The sequence below is a fragment of the Chenopodium album genome, chromosome 8, assembly GCF_948465745.1.
Source record: "Chenopodium album chromosome 8, dcCheAlbu1.1, whole genome shotgun sequence".
In the NCBI taxonomy this organism is placed as follows: Eukaryota; Viridiplantae; Streptophyta; class Magnoliopsida; order Caryophyllales; family Amaranthaceae; genus Chenopodium; species Chenopodium album.
Window position 1 is genome coordinate 7,417,479 of NC_137841.1, and position 13,675 is coordinate 7,431,153.

At 39.3% G+C, this 13,675-nt stretch overlaps 1 pseudogene across 2 annotated transcripts; it reads right to left on the minus strand.

The window, feature by feature from the left end:
• Positions 1 to 119: 119 nt before the first annotated feature.
• Positions 120 to 12,393, minus strand: LOC145555772 (pentatricopeptide repeat-containing protein At4g20740 pseudogene; annotated as a pseudogene). 2 transcript variants are annotated; one of them, XR_014091552.1, is made up of 3 exons: positions 9,909 to 12,393; positions 678 to 816; positions 120 to 590 (listed from the first exon to the last, which is right to left on the minus strand). The product of XR_014091552.1 is annotated as a pentatricopeptide repeat-containing protein At4g20740 pseudogene, transcript variant X1 (transcript). The 2 variants fall into 2 exon arrangements; XR_014091553.1 differs by having other exon boundaries at positions 678 to 826.
• Between the last annotated feature and the right edge of the window lie 1,282 nt (positions 12,394 to 13,675).

A 13,675-nucleotide genomic window follows, 5' to 3' on the forward strand; every position in this document is an offset into this window, starting at 1 on the left:
AAATCAAAGATTTCGGACCTTGATAAAATGTAGATGGTAAGCCACTTTGAATTACCCTTTGTATACAGGTGCCGGCAGCAATATGATTCCATACTTCAAACCAACAGGTAAATCCTCCAGAACAGAAGAGTTGAATTATTATTATTGTAATACCACAAGTACTGCTAACAGTATACAAATCTGGTTTAGCTATTGTCAACAGCAACAGCAAAAAAGAAATTCAATGTTCCCAGTCAGAAAACTTGAATCTCACTCTAATCTACACTTAGCTACACAATTACTAACAAGGAAATGAAACTATAAAAGAAAATCTATTGCTATCCTAACTCCTAAGACAAGTATACAGTAGTGACTACAAGAAATATATACCACGGAACTTAATCAAGGCTGGATACTCTTTAAAACAATGCTGTAACTGAACTGCTATGGCAGTCAGTTTCATATAGATAATTTCTAATGAGAGCATGCTGAGTTGTTTCCATTCTGAAGCGGCATTCTGCAAATCTTCTGAGAAAGCCGTGACTGATAGTATCAACAGATCAGCTTAACCTTTTGCACCCTATTTAGATCACATTACACTGGTGCATGACCTAAGCAAGCAGAATTCAATAGTGAGTTGACTAGTCATTTTGAGCAAAAGTAGTACAGTACGTATAATAAAGCAAGATTCAAATCACCTGTTAGTTGGCAGCAGAACAAACAGAAAACAGCTTCCATGTGATAATTTGGGTACCTTATTTGCTGCCATAGTTCAAACTGAATCTTGTATCACTTCCAGCTCTGCTGCCTCCCTTTGAGGCCATCATTGAGTCTTTCCTGCAACATTCTTTAATTTCTTTATTAGTTGATATACTAGGCTATAGAAAAAGAGCCTCCAATGTTAATGAAGTCCAATGTGCTAATGGATTCAGAATAAAAGTTCCCTCTGAGTTGGATTTTGTTATTTTAGCTCCCCGCACAATAAGGTTTGACTTTGCTCATATACTTGACACCACAAGGAACATACAATGTCAGGAACCAAGAGGAGGAATAAATGCAGGTCAGTAACATTATGTTATTGACAAAGACACCACAGAAACTTTATTTTGTAAGAACAATCGAAGGCAGATGCTACTAAAAAAAGGAAATAAGGTCAATCAATATACTCCGAATCTTAGACACACAGTTTGGCATGATTTATAGCGTTTGAACGGGTTTTGACTTATTATTGCAAGTCTCTGTGTGTGTGTGTGAAAATTGACACAAAAGCTTCTATTTTACTGGCATACAAAAATGGGTTTATTAAAAATGGGCGATGGGCGTTTTTAAAGCTTGCCACTCATAGGAAGTGAGAATTGACATAATACGATAAGGGACAAGGAAAGTAGGGAGCTGCCAACAAGTTTTTAAGGAACTTGTAAACCGTTCACGGATCATTTAAGGCAACCACGAATAAAGGGACAACGAAAGACAACAACGATTGACCCGTGAAGGTTACACCCCATTCATAATCCATGAGATTACTAACTCCATATGGTTCGGAATCACAAAAGGAGGATCGGGGATGATGGTACGAAGTGAGTCATGGAGTCACATTCGCCCGTATTGGCCTCTACTTGACTTTTGTAATGAAATGTGATTCCTGCGATCTCAAACGGCATACAAACAAAGATTTAATTTGCTCCAAAATATTATTAGGCTAAATTGGTTGAATATCAATGTAACACATTATTCTAAAATATTAGTGATCACTTTAATTAATAACAATATTAAAAAGGAACCTAAACCGGTCGTCCAAATTATCTTATTAGTCATGATTTTCAATTACATATTCCCTTTAAACATGCAATATGGTGATCAAAAAATAATAATAGAATAAACATTAATATTGGAAGCAATTTAACCATAAAACAAACAATATAAAATCATTAGAAAAATAATAGAAATAAAAGGAACATAATTCTTACTTTGATTTGTTTGCTTGCAACTATAAAACAATAAACGAGTTCGTAACTTCAAGGAAATTTAACAAAACAACAATTAAATCAAATTAAATTAAGCAAAATAGGATTGATTTGGGGCCAAATCCTCAAACAGTTTTACCTTTCACGCCTTGGTTTAGGACAGAACCTCGAGTAAAGTACGTGCTCCTTGGAGTGCTTAAGGAAGGAATTTTGAAAGAATAAGGTAGGCTAGTGTTTACTGTTTAGGCTAGAGCATAGAAGAGAAAAAAAGAGAATTAATTGATGCTCTGTACATCAAAAATGAGGGGGTATGTATAGGGAAAATGAGTAGAGAGAACGCACGGAACCCTAAAAAGGATAAAAACCCTAAAAACATTGCCGTGACACGGGAAATATTTGTGTGACGCGGGACATATCTAACCTATGGGAGTTAAAACGCGTGAAAGGTTTACGCGGAAACGACATGGGGCTGTCCCGTGTCACAGCACCGGCATCGTGTCATGAGGAACTATGCCGTGGCGCGGCAAAGTGTCTCGTGACATGGCACAGTTTGTCGTGACGCGGTAGTTCCTGTGTCTGTTTTTCCATCCAAATACATTTTTGCCCTAAATATGTTCAGCCTTTTTAAGTGCTGATTCTTATTTTCGGGCTATTTTTTATTTATAATTTATTAATTGGGATGAAATAATAATAATAATAAATGAATAAAAAGGTTTGGGCCAAAATAAAAAATAAACTATGCTTTGACTAAACATCAAAACTGATGTGTTGGCCATTTTAAAAACTGAATTTAATTAAATATGACTTTTTAAGCACTCTCGTGATTAAAAACTGAACCCGACCAATAATGGCGGTGAAAGATTGTTCATCATCGGGTTTGGTTTCACGGAGACATTTTTAGGTGTCTACAGAAACCGACTTTGACTGGTTTTGTACAAACGTCAGTTTTGAAAATGATAGTCAAAATAGTCGATAAAGACGGAGAATGATATAAGACGTCTTGCGATCCTAAATCACTCTATATACGCCGATACATGCAAAAAAGTGTTAGTTCCACAGATAAAAGAGTCGAGGGATAGAATGCGTACCTGACACTAGTGTATCGGTGACAAATGATTGGTAGTTTCCTATGCTTGAAGGAATCCACCGGATGCCATTTCGCTGAGATACTTTCCATGCCCGAGGAAAGTCGACTGATGAGTTTGGTTGCTTTCTAAGCCTGAAGAAACCTATTGGAAGATACTTTCCATGCTTGAGGAAAGTCGACATATGAATTTGGCGTTTTTCTATGCTTGAAGAAACCCACCGATAATACTTTCCATGCTTGAGGAAATCCGACAGATCAATTTGGCGGTTTTCTATACTTCAAGAAATCCATCGAGGAAAACAGATGAATTCGGAGGTTTTCTATACTTGAGGAAATCCACCGATAATACTTTCCATGCTTTAGGAAAGCCACAACTGATATAATCGCTGACTGTTTTGCTTTGAGAGCATTACCAACAATGAGCAAAAAAATGCTCATGAGCAAAACTTTGGGTGAAATTAAAACAAAAATGTCTTACATTAATGAGCAAAAGTAAAAATGCTCATGAGCAAAATGAAAATTGCTCATAGGATAAGCATTTTTTAAGATGAATAGTAACCATGTGGGGTCCACAATGCAAGTAAAAAAAAGATTTAAAAATAATATAGTAGAGAGATATATAAGAAGGTATTAGTAAAAGTAAGAGAGAAGATGTAGTAGAGAGAGAATGGAGAATAAATTTTTTTTTTATCATCGGTGGGATAAAAATATGATCACAAAAATGCTCATGGGTTGGAAGAGAGAGAAAGTGGGTAGAGAGAGAATGAGGAAACCAATTTTTGCACATTGTTGGGAATGCTGTGAGAGGTGACAACGACCGACAATTTTCCATGCTTGAGGAAAAAAACTTGTCTAATAAAATTTACAAGTCTCTGTTGTGTATCGAGAACCTTGCGCCATGAAATAATGATGGTTCAATTATCCCTGAACGTGGGCCACATATGATTTACCTTCAAATCGAATATCCGACCATATTAGGTGTTTAAAATGTCGAAAATGTGACTCTGATGCTTGTTAGGGATAAATTGGTAATTTTAGTAACCTTTAAATACCAATTAGAATTTTCCGCGTAATTCCAGTGAGAAAATAACTGTTCAAAAGCTGCGGAAAATCGTTCAAACTTAGTCAAAGATGCCCGGAATATTCGCCAGGAGTTTTCAGGAGCGTGCAGGACACTGTGCACCGCGTCACGTGGCATTATGCCGCGACACGGTGCTTAGTCCCGTCAAACAGTAAATAATCCCGTGCCGCGGGATTTGTTCTTTTCAGAATTGGTCAACGCGCTTCGATATAAGCGCCGCCCACGTCAGGAATGCCGTTACGCGGTAACAACCATCGTGGCCAGGGAAACGGGACCGTGTTACGAGCCTTTTTTTGCTTTAAATTCGAGTTTTATTGCTGCCTCTTCACATTTTTTGTTTTCTCGTTCTTCTTCTCACTCATTTTTATTTTTAATTTTTCACAAAGTACCACGTCACGGTGGTATTGCACCGTTGCACGAAGTACTGCACCGTGCCGCAGCGGCTGTCATCGTGTCACGACATATTTGTTTCGCCGTTTTTGTTTTGGTTCCATCGCTGCAGCTTTTCGAGTGCTCGCCGCTACTGTCGCTGCTGCCAGTGACGGATCCAGGATTCCAAATTAGGGGTAGCACTAAATGCTAGAAGAAAAAAAAAATACACCTACTAACTTGAAAGTTGAAACTCAAATTAAATTATTTAAACTGGTAATTAACACATCAAGTTATTTTTTTGCATAATATATTGTAATTCTGTATTTTTAAAAAAAGTTGTCATCAAATTTTAAACATCTATAGATTTTGCAATGAGCTGTTATCATGGATAAAATTATGTACATCATACTAGTTATTAAAATACTATTATTGTTGTTAACCATTTTCTTTTTATGAGAGTTATTTTTATCTAATGTTTGAACATAAAGTCAAGAAAGTGAAAAGTTATTTGGGGAAGAATCACTTTTCGATGGAAACCATTTATATCTAATCTATTTGAATATAATGTCAAGAAAGAGGAAATTAATTTTGGGGAAAAACATAATAAATCATTGATATTTTTTAGGAAAAAAAATATATCAAAACAAAAAAAAACAAAGACTTAGAAATGAACTAAAAATTCCTAAAAAAAAAAAAAAAAAAAAAAACTAAATAGTAGGTGTATTGTGTACATGAAGAGAATCGAAGAGCTGACCATTGGGTACAAAAAGAAAACTTTATGCCCCTACTTTGATACCACTGAAGCAACCTTAGTTATGCTGAATAATACGCATTGTGTAATTTTTATATTGTGTTTCATAGGAGGATTTTTTGTGAACAATTTTTTTTTTTTTTTTTTGGGAGGGGTAGCACGTGTCCACCCGGGTCACTACGTAGATCCGCCTCTGGCTGCTGCCGTGTTGCATGGAGATTCATCGGGACACGCCATGAGCTACCGTGCCGCGGTGTTGGAGTTCTGTTGCTGTGCTTTTTCCGAGCTTTTCGAGCTCAATTCTTCACCAAATTCACTCAAATTTCTTACTATCTTCGTCATTTTCGAATTTCTATAAGGATCCATGTAAGTTTTCTTTGTTTTTTGTCTCAAATTTTGCCGTGAATGCCATCTTTGCTTAAAACCCTAAACAATCAAATTGGGGCTTTTAGATTTTAAGCTTCTATGTCAAAATTCTTGCCATGAATTAGCTTGTATATGAATGTATGTTTGTTTTTGAGCAATTTGGGACCAAGTTTGTGTGATTTGGTGAAGAAACGAGTAAATCACCATTTTTGGTACTACTTGTGTGTGAAATGGTGTTCTCGTTGTTCACATTATTTCTTCGCACTTGAAATGATGATATATTGGTTGTAGATCTTGTAAAATATGTCATGATGTCCCAATCTGTTGTTTTTGTGCAATTTCGAAACATGCTTTGTACTATATATGTACCATATTGTCATGGAGAACATAGTATCAAGCAATTTAGGAGAATTGTAGTATTAGTTCGTCATGGAGAAACTAAATACTAGAAATAATTCTATTATTTTGCTAATTTTTAGCCTTTGAGGTAAAAATTTTGCGAATAACAGAAAATGCAACTTGAGGTAGTCATTTAGCTGTTTTTTAAAATAAATAACTTAGGAAATGATGCTAAGTATTTAAATTTTTATTTTTGTTTGAATGTAATAGCATGCCTAGACGACGGGATCGCGACATTTCTACTCATGGCCGGCGTCAGGCTTTTTGAGAGAACATTTTCACGGTTCCCAAGGGCATAGACGACGATGCCTTGGAGACTGAGCCTCGCCCTTCTACGGGTAGGGGTAGGTGGACTCCACCTCCGTGGACACCAGACGAGTTGGTTTTCTTTCGTGAGAACCATATTTCTCACTGTCCACTTACTGGTGCAGTCAATGGCATGCTTCGCCATCATGGACCTGGAGATTTGATTCCCCGACTATACAGGATTATCACGGGAGATCCTGTCACTAACGCCTTATGGGAGTCTGCCGGTTTAGGAGATTTCTATTCAGCAGTCGTAGGATTTCGCAGCCCCCGAGGTTGTGGTTCGATAGTTGTTCGAGCGTTGTTGGAGTATTTTTGGGATACTACCAACACTTTCCACTTTGCTTTGGGGGAGATGACAGTGACCTCGCTAGATTTCAGCATGATCAGCGGCTTACGCTTCACCGAGCGGACTATACGGCAAATTTTGGACCTCACTTGGGGGGCGGTTGAGGTAGCAGAGTTGTTAGGTCCTGTCGTTTAGCATATCAAGACTCGGCCAGTGCCTCGAGGTGGTCCTAGGAGTGGGCGATCAGAGTTGGCTTCTGTTCTTGCCCATGGCTTTGACGTAGCTGAGACGACATTTGAGCCAGCGAGTGCGGATCTTTATCTTGATTCTCATTTCCGGGACTCTTTCTCATGATAAGAGTTCACGCGTGCTACCTGCTTTCTACTCTCGTATTGGCTAGTATTGGATATGCTGATCTATTCTCGTCGCTGCATCATGGGTGCAGGCAGCTGAATGACCAGGCCCCTATTGCTGTCTACAGTTTATGGAGAGTCGTAAAGGTGACGATCTTTCTTCTTCTTGTCTTGTTTTAATCAGTATAACTTATGTGCTTAGAGATTACTTTCGTTGCAACAGTGGTTCTATGAGTAATTTCCGAGATTGGCCCCTCGACCACATCGCGGAGCGGTCCATGATTTCCCCGTTGGAACCAGCTAGCGTGATCGAGGCGAGTCACGAGTGGAGTCCGTATCTACGCTGCGCGGGCTGCTGCGTCTAAGGCACCTTTTCTGTTGGTGTAAGAATCGATTTCACAGCATGTTATTCTCTACTTTGATGTTATTTATCGGCATTCGTTGCAACTTTTTATGGTTTTCGGGCTGCTGTCGAGATCCATACAATGGAATTGAAAATAAGCCCTGCACCGGTGGTGGCAGCGTCCCAGAAACCCTGGTCCACGGGGATAATGACTGGCCTAAACTCTGTGAAGACTCGAATGGCTGGGAAGATGAAGGGCGCTGCCACTGAGCCTCCTGAAACGGCTGCGATGTTCTCAAGGTATATTCACCTGTTTTCCCATAATTACCCTTTTCTATCTTGCACTATTGACATCTTTTCACTTTGCGTCTTTCAGGAGCGACGTAGGTCTCGCTCGCGCTCGAGGCATAGAGACTCGAACGAGGGGGGGCCTAGTCACCGCAGACGATCTCCTGAGGTTCGTCGGCATTCTCAGTCTCAGTGGCAGCAGCCTCCGACACCTCAGCCATTTCAGGGTTCAGACTTAGCGGTGGCAGCCTCAGCCTCAGCATTCTATGGAGGCGTAGTGGCAGCGCCCTTGGAGTTTAGGCCAGTCATTATCCCCGTGGACCAGGGTTTCTGGGACGCTGCCTCCGCCGGTGCAGGGCTTATTTTCAATTCCATTGTATGGGACGATGCCTCCTCCGACGCTTCCTACATCTTGGAGTCAGCCTACGCCGTTTACCAGCTTGACAGTCCTGCTTTGAATTTGTCTGCTACTGGACCTATGGGGACTAGTAGGGATACTACTCCTCGTACACGGATGATGGAGGGACTCTTTGGTTCGCCGTTCCCGTATTCGCAGGCTCATGATGACATTGATCCTAGCTCTTCTGGATTTGGAGAGTTTTGACCAATGGTTTTTATTATGTAATTTGATTGATGACACTTGACACTATTTATGTATCATGACTCACTTTGTATATTTTATTCACACTTTATGTATTTGACATTATTTACTTAATTAGTGTGCATATTAGTGTGTGCTTGAGACAAATAGTGTCAAATAATATCATACCTCGGGAAGATGGGGCGGAGGAGCCAAGGAAGGAAGCAAGTCATGTGAATAATCGCCCTCCATACGCACGAGCTCTTGCCAAGGAAATGTATAGCGCCCCCCCCCCTCTTCGGCAACTCCCTAAGCAAACGTGAATCCAGCATCGACTCCGGTGGAGGCAAAGGCACCACAAAGAGGTCAGCGTTGTGCTGACGAACAACGCGCTCTCCAAGATACCAAACAAAGTGTGTTGTACCAAAGAAAACAGTACGGCACGCCAAAAGCTCCAGGGCCTCGGGACGGTCATCCCAGCCCAAGGCCGATACTGGATCTCGACAGCAACCCGAAAACCATAAAAAGTTGCAATGTTTAAAGGGAAAATGCAATTGAAAATCACAACTAATAAGATAATTTGGACGACCGGTTTAGGTTCCTTTTTAATCTTGTTATTAATTAAAGTAATCACTAATATTTTAGAATAATATGTTACATTAATATTCAATCAATTTAGCCTAATAATAGTTTGGAGAAAATTAAATCTTTGTTTGTATGCCCTTTGATATCGCAGGAATCACTTTTCATTATAAGAATCGAGTAGAGGCCAATACGGACGAATGTGACTCCATGACTCACTTCGTACCATCATCCCCGATCCTCCGTTCGTGGTTTCGAACCATACGAAGTTAGTAATCTCATGGATTATGAATGGGGTGTAACCATCACGGGTCAATCGTTGTTGTCTTTTGTTGTCCCTTAATCGTTGTTGCCATAAATGATTCGTGAACGGTTTACAAGTTCCTTAAATAACTTGTTAGCGGCTCCCTACTTTCCTTGTCCCTAATCGAATATGTCAATTCTCATTTCCTATGAGTGCTAAGCATATTCTCCACATGCTTTAACGTAGGCGCACTTCAAACGACGCCTACACTAGTGTATTACATAAAGCCTAATTATTTCATACTTCTAGCAATTCCTTTACTAAGCCATAAACATACACAGCGTTATCAATAGGACCACAAAAGCACATTAGTTGTTTGGAAAAAAAAAAATGCGATGAACAAATTGGAAGATGATAGGTGAATGACAGGATTCTCCTCTTTCATAAACGTAAAAAGTGAAGTGCTTGTCAGGTGAAGCCTTCAAGCATGCAGCAGCTTGGGAAAAACCTAATATTGTTGCTGAACATTTGGAGACGGTACAATAGCATAACATCTCAGCACTATAAATTCTCAGGCTATCTCCAAGTGCCAAATTACCTAAATAGTTCTAGTTAGTGGTGCACGAATCACAAATTTCCCGAATCCTGACAAGTGACAACCCAACATCCCAATGCTTTAACTACAATGTCACAAATTTTGTTGCAGTATAAAACAAAGTTTTGCCAAGCATGTTAGCCATTACAAAAAGATTTGACACAGCATAAAAACCATATTTCTTTCCAATAGAAAATACCTAAACTTCTCCTATTTTCTCCCCATTACAGTAATGCCCACAATGATTCAGGAGTAAAGATTATTAGGTTATCTAGTTCAAAAAGGAAAAAAAAAACAAATACTGTTAAACATAAGATGGAATACATTACCTCTGTTCACTCTTTAACTTGGCAGCAATGTAGAACCTTTTGCTTTCAGTTTGGACTCCAGTCCAAAGAACTTCAATCCTGATAGGACCAAGTCTGCTGTTTTCTTCTTCATGTATTCCATAAGCATGTCATCATAAAAAATCACATTGGCTTCGGATATATATTTTTCCTCCTTCATACAGGAGAAAACCTTCCTAGCCTCCTCCAACATCCCATGCTTGCACATGCCAGAGATAACAGCACAATATATAATTTCACTAGGTATGCCTCCTTGGTGTAACATTTCATTTATTACTTCTATGACCTTGTCAGCATCATTCTCTTTGCAAGCATGGATAATGCTTAGAGTGTATTTAAACTCCATAGGTCCACTGCTGACATTAGCCAAGCAATCTTGGACTAGGGAAATCGCTGCATCAATCTCTCCTATTTTGCAAAGCCCGTTGGCCAGAGAGCAATAGGCTGCAACGGAGGGAATGGAACCCATCTCCTTGATTTTATTATACCAAAGACACGCCTCTCTCACATCCTCAAGATCAACAAGACATGTGATCGCATGACTGTAAGTTGTTGAATCGGGTGCAAAGTTTGAATCTTTCATTTCCTCAAAGAGGGACAATGCTTCCTTTGGTTGTCTTACCTTGTACAGAGCTCCCAAAAGAATATTGTATATTGATGCACTACAATAACCTTTGATTTTCAAATCTTTGAATACCTCTAAAGTGCAAGGCAATCTCTCGTCCATTTCAACCATCAGAGAGAAGAATCCAGAAAGTCCATCAATAACCGGTGATCCTAATTTTTCCATCTGGACAAGCAATTTGCAGTAATCATCCATTTTTCTTGATTCTGCATAAGATATCAACATTGGATTCACAGTTGTAAAGTCTGGTTGGAGACCCTCGTTAACTGTTACTTGGAAAAGCTTATAAGCCTTGTCAAGTTGTTTCAAATTACATAATCCTTGTATTAATGAATTATAGATTGACAAATCTGCCCTATATCCAGAATCCATCATATCCTTTAACAGGTCAAGGGCTGAACCAACCTTGCCATCAGCCACAAAACCATCCACCAATGCACCATATATAGCTCTATCAATCAACTCTCGCCTATTCTTCATACCCTTAAATAATTCATAGGCTTTATCCACACGATTCCCTTTACACAAAGCTGAAATCAAAGTCGTATAAGCCATTGCATCAGGCAAAACCTTATCTTTCTCCATTTCATCCCAAACCTTCAAGCACCCATCCAAATTCCCCTCCCCCACTAAAATCCGAATCATAGCTGTGTATGCAAAAACATCCGGTTTTAACAAACTCCTCATTCGTCCCAAAAGCTCCAACATCTCATCAATCCTCCCACCCTTGCACAAACCCTTGATCAAAATCATATAAGTTACAGTCTCCTCCTCCAAACCATCCTTCTTAAAATCATTATAAACCAACATCGCCAAGTCTAAATGACCCGTCTTAACTAAAGCATCCATGATCCTATTATACAAAAAAACTCGAGGTTTAACCTCAAATTTCTTCATCTTCTCATACACATAATACACCCTAAGACCCCTATTATTATCAGCATGCATTCTAATCAAAATCTCAAACTGTTTCTCACTAGGTGGTCTACCCTGCATATGCATTAACTCAGGTATTTGATCAGCAGCTCTAAACTTATTCAATCTATTCAAACAATAAGCAAATGCATTATAAGAAAGATAAGTATGTTGATAACCCTTTTGTTTACCAGCCCAATGGAAGAACTTGGAGCAAATGTTGGGGTCATCCTGCACCTTAAGGACCTCAGCAACCATGTCCGGGTTAACCCGGCGAAGCTTCGAGAGATCAGCAATCACCTGTGGACCCCACCTCTGGTGTTTTCTGAAAGAATCACAGATGAAACGAGCAATTGGGGATAATTTCTGACCAATATGGAAGAAATTCTCAGATGGGGTTTTAGATTGAGAGGGTTTTGACCCAATTTGGGAATCTGGGTCCCAATTTTGAAGGTTAAAATTTGTGGGTTTTTGAGATTGATGAAAATTAGGGTTTATGGAATTGGGGGAATTAGGGTTTATGGTTTGGCGATTGGAGAAGAGACCACCATAAACAGTGGGTCGATTCTGGGAAGGCTTTCTTTTGCCATAGAAGAAGTAGAATTTGGTTGGTTTAGCAGGTGGTGGCATTTTGATTTTGGGTTTGATTTCGGGTTTTATTTCATGCAACAATGGATATCAATATATCATATTTGAATTCATTAGTTACCATTTCATTCAGATTTCCCATTCTGTTGTCCTGCATTTGCCACCATTTTGTATTCGAATGGAGGGAAGGAATTCGAAGACAATTGACAATTATCAATTATGTAAATAAATCAAAACAAAATTAGAGTAAGGATAACATTTTTGGAAATAATAAATCATTGGTTATTTTTATTATAAAATAAGGGGAAAAGAGAGAATATTAGTTGAAGGTTGGTTTGTCGGATAATTTGGTGAGCTTGGTAATGAAATGTGTCAGTACTGTCTCATTTGATGTTCTTGTTAATGGTCAACCGTCGAGGACTTTTAAGTCCATTCGGGGGCTCAGACAAGGAGATCTCATTTCCCTTTTCTTGTTTATTCTGTGTGCGGAAGAGTTATCATCGTTGCTTAGAGGTGCGGAGAGCAAGAGCCTTATTCATGGGGTGAAAATTGGCTGGCATGTGAAGCCAATTTCTCATCTATTTTTTGCTGATGATAGTCTCCTATTTGTGAGAGCGGCGGAAGAGGAGGTTGAGAATGTGCTTAGTATTCTTTCTACCTATGAGATTGCATCGGGTCAGAAGCTGAATATGGATAAATCAGAGGTGTCCTTTAGCCAAAATATGGATCAAGAACGGAAAAATACGCTTCAGATGAAGTTATCTTTTAAGGTCGTCGAAGGACATGATAAATATTTGGGTCTTCCAACTTACATTGGAGGGTCTAAAAAACAGGTTTTCCAGAATATTCAGGATCGGATTTGGAAAAAGCTCAAAGGATGGAAGGAAAAATATTTGTCTCAAGCCGGAAAAGAAGTTTTAATCAAATCCATTGCACAAGCAATCCCCACATATGCGATGCAATGTTTCTTGATCCCGGCTAGTATTTTGAATGTTGTTGAAAAATTATGTAGGCAATTTTTTTGGGGGCAACAACGTGAGGAAAGCAAAATTTGCTGGGTTGCTTGGGAAAAGATGTATGTTCCGAAGAGTCAAGGAGGCCTTGGTTTCATAAATATGAAGAATTTTAATAAGGCTCTTTTAGCAAAGCAGGCTTGGTGTATTCTCTCTAATGAAGACTCCCTCATGGCAAAGGTTCTAAAGGGTAAATACTTCCCACATTCGACTTTCAAGGAGGCAAAAATTCACCCAAATTCGAGCTATACTTGGAGGTCCATCCTTGGAGCTAGAGATGTGTTGATGAGGGGGGTTAGAAGAAATATTGGTGATGGTGTTGCAACTCAAATATGGCGTGATCCGTGGATTCCTAGCCTTAATGGCTTTTGTGTAGCATCGAGCCAACCTGATGACAGCTTCTGCCCAGTATATATGCGGCAGCTTTGGGATAGCAGTAGACGATGGGATGTTGATCTACTCAAGGCCAATTTTTCTGAAGTTGAGGTTAGTGCTATTCGCAATATCCCCATCCCTATGTTTGATAGTAGAGATACATGGATGTGGCATTACTCAAAGGATGGGTGCTTTACAGTGAAAAGTGCGTATAATATGCTGACAGTTGGGGA